The sequence below is a fragment of the Capsicum annuum genome, unplaced genomic scaffold (genome assembly GCF_002878395.1).
Source record: "Capsicum annuum cultivar UCD-10X-F1 unplaced genomic scaffold, UCD10Xv1.1 ctg1489, whole genome shotgun sequence".
Taxonomy (NCBI): domain Eukaryota; kingdom Viridiplantae; phylum Streptophyta; class Magnoliopsida; order Solanales; family Solanaceae; genus Capsicum; species Capsicum annuum.
This window is the reverse complement of record NW_025820303.1, coordinates 3257965-3266293: the sequence shown is the minus strand read 5'-3', so window position 1 is coordinate 3266293 and position 8329 is coordinate 3257965.

The window sequence follows — 8329 nt, the reverse complement described above, 5'->3', positions numbered from 1 at the left end:
GTTAAGTGCATTCCCTTCCATGTATAGGACTTTGAGAACTATGTGTAGTATGGAATCCCCAACTTATGAGAAAAGCCATGTTTTGTCAGTTTCCTTCTATCGAGTCTTGGGGGTACTTGTACTCGATGATTTAGCTGTGTGCCTAGAGCCATGTCATGTCTCACGATACTCCCAGTCAAGCCAGAATCCATAGAACTCAGTCAACCATGTGACTCAGGAAATCTCAGAAATAGCAGTAGTTCAGTAATCTCAATAATTTCAGTATTCTAAGTAAAATCTCAGTAACTATAGTACTTTCAATCAATCCTCAGACATCAGTACATTCTGTCAGTCAACGAAACTCAGTAAACTCAGTTTAGCTCCTCTAAATAATACCACTGGTATCAGTTCAGCTAATCAGTTTAGTTCAGCTAATCAGTTCAACTCAGTTAATCAGTTCAGCTCAATTAATCAGTTTAATGTCTTTCAGATGGAAGTAGGATTTAACACCGAGCGATCCTAGGGATGGGGACTCACCTACTAGATAGGACTGAGATCCCTATAAGCAATCCCTAAGTTCCAAAACTATGTAGCCAGTGTAGGTATGAGATTTTTCCCGTTAGATAGAACTGACATACTCAGGGATCACCCGTTAGCATATTTAAATGTATAGGACTGATCAAAGGGGTCACCCGCAAGATTAGGACTGAATCCACAGTAGCTGTCCTCACCAGTGGCATGGTATTAACACCCTTCCAATTGGGGTTACAGGTTGGACCCCAGACTAGCTAGAAAGGGGCATGTCGGTTAGATGAATACATCCTACAGTTTCAGTTACAGAATCAGGACTTTCAGATACAGTCAATCCTTATCATTAACAATAGACTCTAGGATCACCCACTAGATAGGTCTGACCTCAACTATGGTCAATCAGTTTCAGTATCATCAGATTTAGAGATCACCCGCTAGGTAGGACTGATCTTAGACTAAGTCAAATCATCTTTATTATCATTATACTCAGAGATCACCCGCTAGATAGGACTGATCTAATATTCAATTACTCCATATAGAATAGAACTCAGATAGTTCCATCAGAACTTAGATTGTTAGATATAGTCGCTCAGTATCAGTACACTCATGTTGTCAGCATTCAGACTCAGTAGTCAGTATCACCATGAGTTTAGTTATAGTTACTTACACATCTATGTATTCTCATGTTCATATCAGTCAACATTGTTCATGCATATAAACCCTTTGTATTTAGCCAACCTCACTTGCATACCAGTATATTCAAAGTACTCACGTATTTGCCCTATGGTGTCTTCTATCATAGGTTTAGAAATATGAGATCCAGAGCGTCAGTAGCATTCCAGGTTTCAGTAGACAGAGTTGGCAGTGAGTCCTCATCATTCGAGGATAACATTATTTAATTATGTTATTCTTTCATTTTTTAGTTTATTGCAATAGTTGGAGTTAGTTGGGGACATGTCCCATCAACTTCTTATTCAGACAGTTTCGAGGTTTTCAAACTATAGCATGTCAGACAGTTACTTTAGATTTGTTTTGGTATTGTTATACCATTTTTAGACATTGTTATTATTCAGATTATGTTCATTATTAAACCTTATGACCTTTCAGTTCATGTTTCCGCATTTATATACATATAATATGTAGTGTAGAGGTATAAATATCAGTTATGGGTTGGCTTGTGGTCCTTCGGGGTCATGAATACCGTGTAGCATTCTAGTTCAGAAAATCAGAGCATTACATTAATGGATAAAGATGATCCAATAAAGGTGGCTTTCATTACGTCCTGGGGTATTTATCATTATAGGGTATTGTCGTTTGGTATCAAGAACATTGGGGAAACCCCTTATCTATTTGTATATAGGAATGAAGCTGTGATACCTACTAAGGTTAAGATACCTTTCTTAATGATTATTCAAGAAGCTGGATTAAGTAACGAAGAATGGGTTCGCACTCGTGTAAGACCCCACAAAATTCTAGGCTTAACTTAGTCCGTTAAAGCTTGAAAGGAGGTCCCAGACTTAGAAATTTTAGCTAAGTGTTTATAATTAGAAGTATTTTAGCCTTCATAAGTTGGAGATCCTATTTCACAATCCTTATGACCTTAAAATGTCAATTCTTAGGTTGATTCATGATCAGGAATGTCAATAGGTCACTTCGGGTGAGTTTTAGATTTTTCGAACCTCGTTTGAACTATTTTCAGGTGACCAAAATAGTGGGTCGATGCGATCTCAATGCGCTGCATTGCCCATCATGTCGACAAATATTTTTCTCCAGCTTCAGAGTGCAATTCCCTTGAATCAATGCGGACTCAACGCTACGTGTCGACCATCTCATCGACCCTATCGACGCAGCGCATTGGTCTGCGCGTCACTGGATATATTTTTAGTAATTAAGGGGTATTTGGGTCATCATCCCACCTGATTTCATCCCTAAAAACATAAAATCAGATGACCCTAAAGGCCAAATTGCTCACTTTCTTTCAAATTCTCTTAAATTTACTCAAGAACAAACCTTAGGGCTTTTAATTTCAAGAGCAAATCTTCAAGAACAAACCATCAGTTTTCACGAATTCAAGCATATAGGTATGTTCGGTGTTCATCCAAGGGTTTTCTTCCACCCTTAGAGTTCAAAAACCTTTTTTAAAACTTTAAGTTTATTGAATTCATGAATTCCATGTTGGGTTTGAATGTATTCATGATTATAATGTTAATTGGGTTTCTAATTCATGATTTGTTATAAGATTAATGTAAATTTATTTAACATGTGTGTAGTATTATGTGAATTCATGTTAAAGCCCTTGAATTTTTAAGTTGGGATTGGAAATCATGATGCCTAATATTGATTTGTATTATGTGCATAGATTATGTTCCCCAAGTGTTTGATAAATTGCTCATGTGGATTAAATGGAAAAATCATGGCATGCTAGCATATGTAAAAGCTTATATCTTAGAAGTGTTTGATAAAATATCTCTATGGATGAGTTATGAACATTATAATGCTTTTCAAGATCATGCTATGCTTTACTTTCATGTTATCGAGTCCTGAGGGTATTTAATAATCGATAATCTAGCTATTTACCTAGAATTACAGTAACTATAGAATAGTCTTAGCACTGTCACATACAGTAGTATTCAGTCAGTACAAAACTCTGTATATCTAATCAGCAAATAGAAGAACTCAGAACACGGAATCAGTTATAGTACTTAGTGAACTCAGTCTAGTTTAGTCAGTTAACACAATTAGTAACAGTTTAGTCTAGCCTAGAATAGTTTAAAAATTAGTTCAATGTTTATTCAGTTGGTAGTAGGATTCAGTACCGAGTGAACCCAATGATAAGGACTCACCTACCAGTAGAGGGTGTGATCCTTAAAAACAATCCTTTTGTTCCAGAACTATGTAGCCAGTGTAGGTTGAGACATCAACTTGCCAGATTGAGGGTTGATAAGGTGTTCTACCTTCCAGTTGAGGGTACCACCATTCTCATTTCAAGAACCTACCAGATAAGGATGATTCTTCAGCTTATCTTTACCCATGGCATGATACTGACACCCTTCCAACTAGGGTTATAGGTTGGACTCCAACTCAGTTCAGAGAAGGGGCATGTCAACTAGATAATTACTTCCCACAATTTAAGTTTCAGTCTCAGTATAGAACTTAGTTCAGTTCTATAGAATCAGTACTGTCAGACATAGTCACCCAGCTCAATATAGAACTCAATTCAGTTCTACAGAATCAGGACTGTCAGAAACAATCACCCAACTATCGGTAATACAGTTATCAGTAAACTCAGATATTAGTTATTCAGTTATCAGAACTCAGTATCCAGTGTTACTATGATCTCAGACACAATATATATAGATATGTGCATAGTTTTGCATAATCAGTGTTTCATTTGTTTCAGTTATACATGTATTCTCAGTCAGTTATATTCATGTTACTCAGTCAGTCATTGTTCATGCATATGAACCCATACATATCCACTTACCTCATCTAGCATACCAGTACATTCCACATACTAAAGCATACTCTTTATTTGTGCTATAATGTCTCATATCATAGGTTCGGACGCTCAAGTTTCGACCGCGCATTGATAGATTTCATTATCAGCGATAGCTTCAGTAGTGAGTCCTCATCTATCAAGGTCATGATTTTATTTTAGTTATCAGTTATCAGTAGTTCAGTAGTTGGAGTTAGTTGGGGGCTTGGCCCATCAAATCCATATTCAGACAGTTAAGTTAGAGGCTTTTCAGACTAGACTAGTTCAGATAATATTCAAGTTTCGGGTGTTTATCATATATTACTATTTACCAGTATTTTAGAATTTGAACCCTATGACATTTCAGCCTATTTTCTGCATTTATTATATTATTATTATTCACTGCTCACAGCAGATATTAGTCATGGGTTAGCTTGTGGTCCTTTAGGGTTGTAAGCACCATGTAGCATTCAGGGTACAAACTTGGGGAGTTACAAACTTGGTATCAGAGCCTAAGTTCAATAGAGTCCTAGAGAGTCTGAAAGCTGCCTCTAGTAGAGTCTTGTGCATGGGTGTGTAGTGCGTCACACTTATGGACAAGAGGCTATGAGGCGTATTGGGAAAAGTTTCCCTTCTTTCAGCATTCATGTCATGCGAGTGAGCATAAGCTCAAGTTAAACTCTCAGTCTAATTCATTCCTTCCTTCCGTCTATAGAACATGCCTCCCAGAAAAGTTAATGGAAGAAGGAATAAAAATCAGCTAGCACCTCCGTCCGTTTAGGCAGATCCCTTGAATGAGCATGTGTCTAACTCTGAACTCAGGACTTCTTTCACTGCCTTAGCTTATTTAGTAGTAGCCCAGAATAATCAACTAGATACTATCCCATCTAGGATTATGGCTCAAGCTCTCCAGAGTGAGGAGAAGAGATATAGGAAAAGAGGAAAAAAGAATACGAGGGCCAAAACGCCAAGGCCAAAGAGTGGTCGAACAAATCCTCCTTGACAGAAATATGGCAGAAACCATCAGGGCATGTGTAGGGCTGGTAGTGGGTTGTGTTTTAGATGTGGCAAGCCAGGCCATAGAATTAGAGATTGTCCTCAGTCAGGCTCACAGAGTCAGCATATCCGTTCCTCAGCTCAGTTTGATCGCCTGAATCAGTAGGGATCCACTTCCAGTGCCATCAGTGTGCAACGGCCAAATATGCTTTAATCCATAAGTCCCGACAGGATCAAAAAAGTTCTCTTGATATGGTCACCGGTTCATTACAAGTTTATCATTTACATGATTATGCTTTGCTAGATCCAGGAGATTCTTTATCCTTTGTAACTCCTTATATAGCCATTGACTTTGGAGTTAGTCCCAAAATTCTAGTAAAGCCCTTCTCAGTCTCTACCCCAGTGGGTAAATCTATCATATCATATCCCAATGGGTATACAAGAAATTTTTGATAATGGTATTTGAGAAAGTCGCTTCAGTAGACTCTGTAGAATTAGAGATGATAGATTTGATGTCATCTTGACATGAATTGGCTTCATTCATGCTATGCATCTATTAAATGCAGAAATAGAATTGTCCATTTCCAATTTCCTGATGGGCCAATCATTGAATGAAGGGGTAGTACCTCAGTTTCAGTTGATTGAAGCTTGAATTTTTTTTTGATTGAACTAGTAGAAAAAATAGTTGAGAATGCTAAGTTAGTCAGTGTTGAGGTTGCTATATGATGATTGTTGGGGAAATAGAAAGCTAAGAGTCATGTATCAAAAGAAAGTACTAGTAGTGGACCTTACATTATTAGGTGTAGTCCTTCAGAATGAGTTTAGTATTTATGAGTATTGTTATATACCAGGCTCTAGAGTAAAGTGGTTTTAGTTCAATTTAAAGTTTATTAAGTGGTTCACAAACTTAGAATAACAGCTTTAAGCTAATGGAGAGATGGTAGAACAAGCAACCAAGTCAGACTTTCAGATTTTTAGTAGTAATGTCAGTATGTGTAGAAAAGCAGTGGGAAGGGATGATGCCCAACCCGTCCTTACCTTAGTGAAAAGTTTTGCACTTCAGCTATCATGATATCTGAACAACCTAGCAATGAAAAGAATGAGATGAAAGACAAGAAAAAAAAGAAGAAGTAGTCAATCTAGTAGTGTTTTGATGATTCTTGATTTCTTGCTGGATTAAAAAAGATTGAAAGTACTCACAAAATAAGTAAACATGTAGCCAATACTTATAAGGTCAGTACAATAATCTTTTTGAGTTTTGGATATAATTTACATATGTGATTATCTTTTCATTTAAGAATAACCAAGGATTATTTTAATTAAATACAACAATACATGGATAAAATAACTTTCATAAAATGCTACAAAAGTTGTGATATGTTTTGGTAGCTTATTTTTTGATGGTATAAGTAATACATGCATGATACAGTAATGTTGTATTATTTTATACTAGATTAAAAGCTGAATAACAATTCACATATTAGCAATACATGATTGAATAATCAAGCACATAAAGCCCTTGTACTCAAGGTCAAATAGTTAACAAAACAATTTGCAAACCCACCATGCTTCGTTTGCATCTCTATTTGATAATCCTGAATTTGAAAGAGATTAAAAAATTTACTTCACTTAAAAATTATAATATTATTTTATAATTAAACATTGTCCAACTAACTCGAACTAAATTTTTAAAAATATTAATAGCTTTTACATATTGATCCTTATATCAATAATTTCAATCTTACTAACTTCTACGTAACTAATTTCTTCATTTTAAATTCTTACATAACTAAATCATGTATTCCTAATATAACTTCATGTAGGTATTAGTTGATAGTAGGAATGACTAGTGGATGTGGAGGTGAATGTTGATTTTGATTTTAGAGATATCTAGGCACTATCATTTTTTGTGTTGTTACCTTTCTTAATAATAATTGAAATATATTTTTTATATTATTGATGATTTATTTAAATTATTTATTGAATTATTGAAAATATAATTTTACTTAAATTTTTAGTAATAAAATTATAAGAATGAAAATATATGAGATATACACCTCAAAGATTCATGGAACGTACACCCCATTTCTTGGGGCTTACGCCTCGCCCCTTGCTAAATAAAACAACTTATCTCACACCCTCGTCTTTTAAAATACTATTATCATATATAGACAATCTTTTTATTCCCATATTATCACCTTTTATTTGTCGTAATCTAAAGATACATTCGGTTAGAAGTATTATGACAAAAAATTTATATATAAAATAGGTATTAGTTTATACCATGTTGGATCGCTATTTTAAATTTTATATGATTAATATTAATAATATTTTTGCCCTATATAAATATGGTGGCTTATTTATGTATCATTTCTACATGGATAAAGTATCAAAAAAATAAATCTCTATTTGTCCTTTTTCATAGAAGTTCATAAATGTCAAGCCTTCGTCGTGTAATTGTAAGCTCTTTGTTGTTTAGTTTTAAAATAGACAAACATTTTAAATGATATCTTCTATATCTAATTTTGGTGCAATGAACCAAACACCCAATAGACAAACATTTTAAATGATATCTTATATTTAATTTTAGTGCAATAAATCAAACACCCAATAAAAGTTAATGCATATATTACTAATTCCTACATTAATTCTTTTCTTAAAATTTATTTATGACTTTTTTCCGAACAGAAAGATCCAAAAATGTTTGACACATTATTAGTCCAACTCATATTTCATAACTTTCAATTTAAAATTTTTAACTTTGATTATTTCTTTATTAAATTTCATAATTATTATCACAAATTTAACATTTTAGATGTTGAGATCAAATCTAATTCACATAGACACATGATTAAGTATAACGTTACTTGATAGGCTCCCCATATAATTACCATAATTAAGGTGAAACGTTGAACACAATTAGAAGCTACCATACATGGAGCTCAAGATGCCGAGACTTTAAATAAGCTAGTATTCCTCTAAATTTAACAAAGATATTTTTCTTATCTATTTCTTATGTTCATCCTAATTTAAAGATTTTGTATTAATTATGAAAATAATCAGAATGACTGATAATCAAGTAAATGAATATGTCATTGATCTAGTGTTTGATATTTTAGGTTGTTTAACAATGCGAAGCAGTTTATTTTTTCTCTTTTGAAAATAAAACTATTAAAAAGATACTTCTATAGCTTTGATAATATATTCTCTACTAAAATCATAAAGAGTGAGAGGAAATAAAATGAGTTCTTTCTATTGCTCTTGTTAGTGTTGTTATTGTAGCCATTAATATGCAAAGTTTGGGAGTTGACAATGATCTAGAAATACTAACAAGACTTTTTTCTTTTT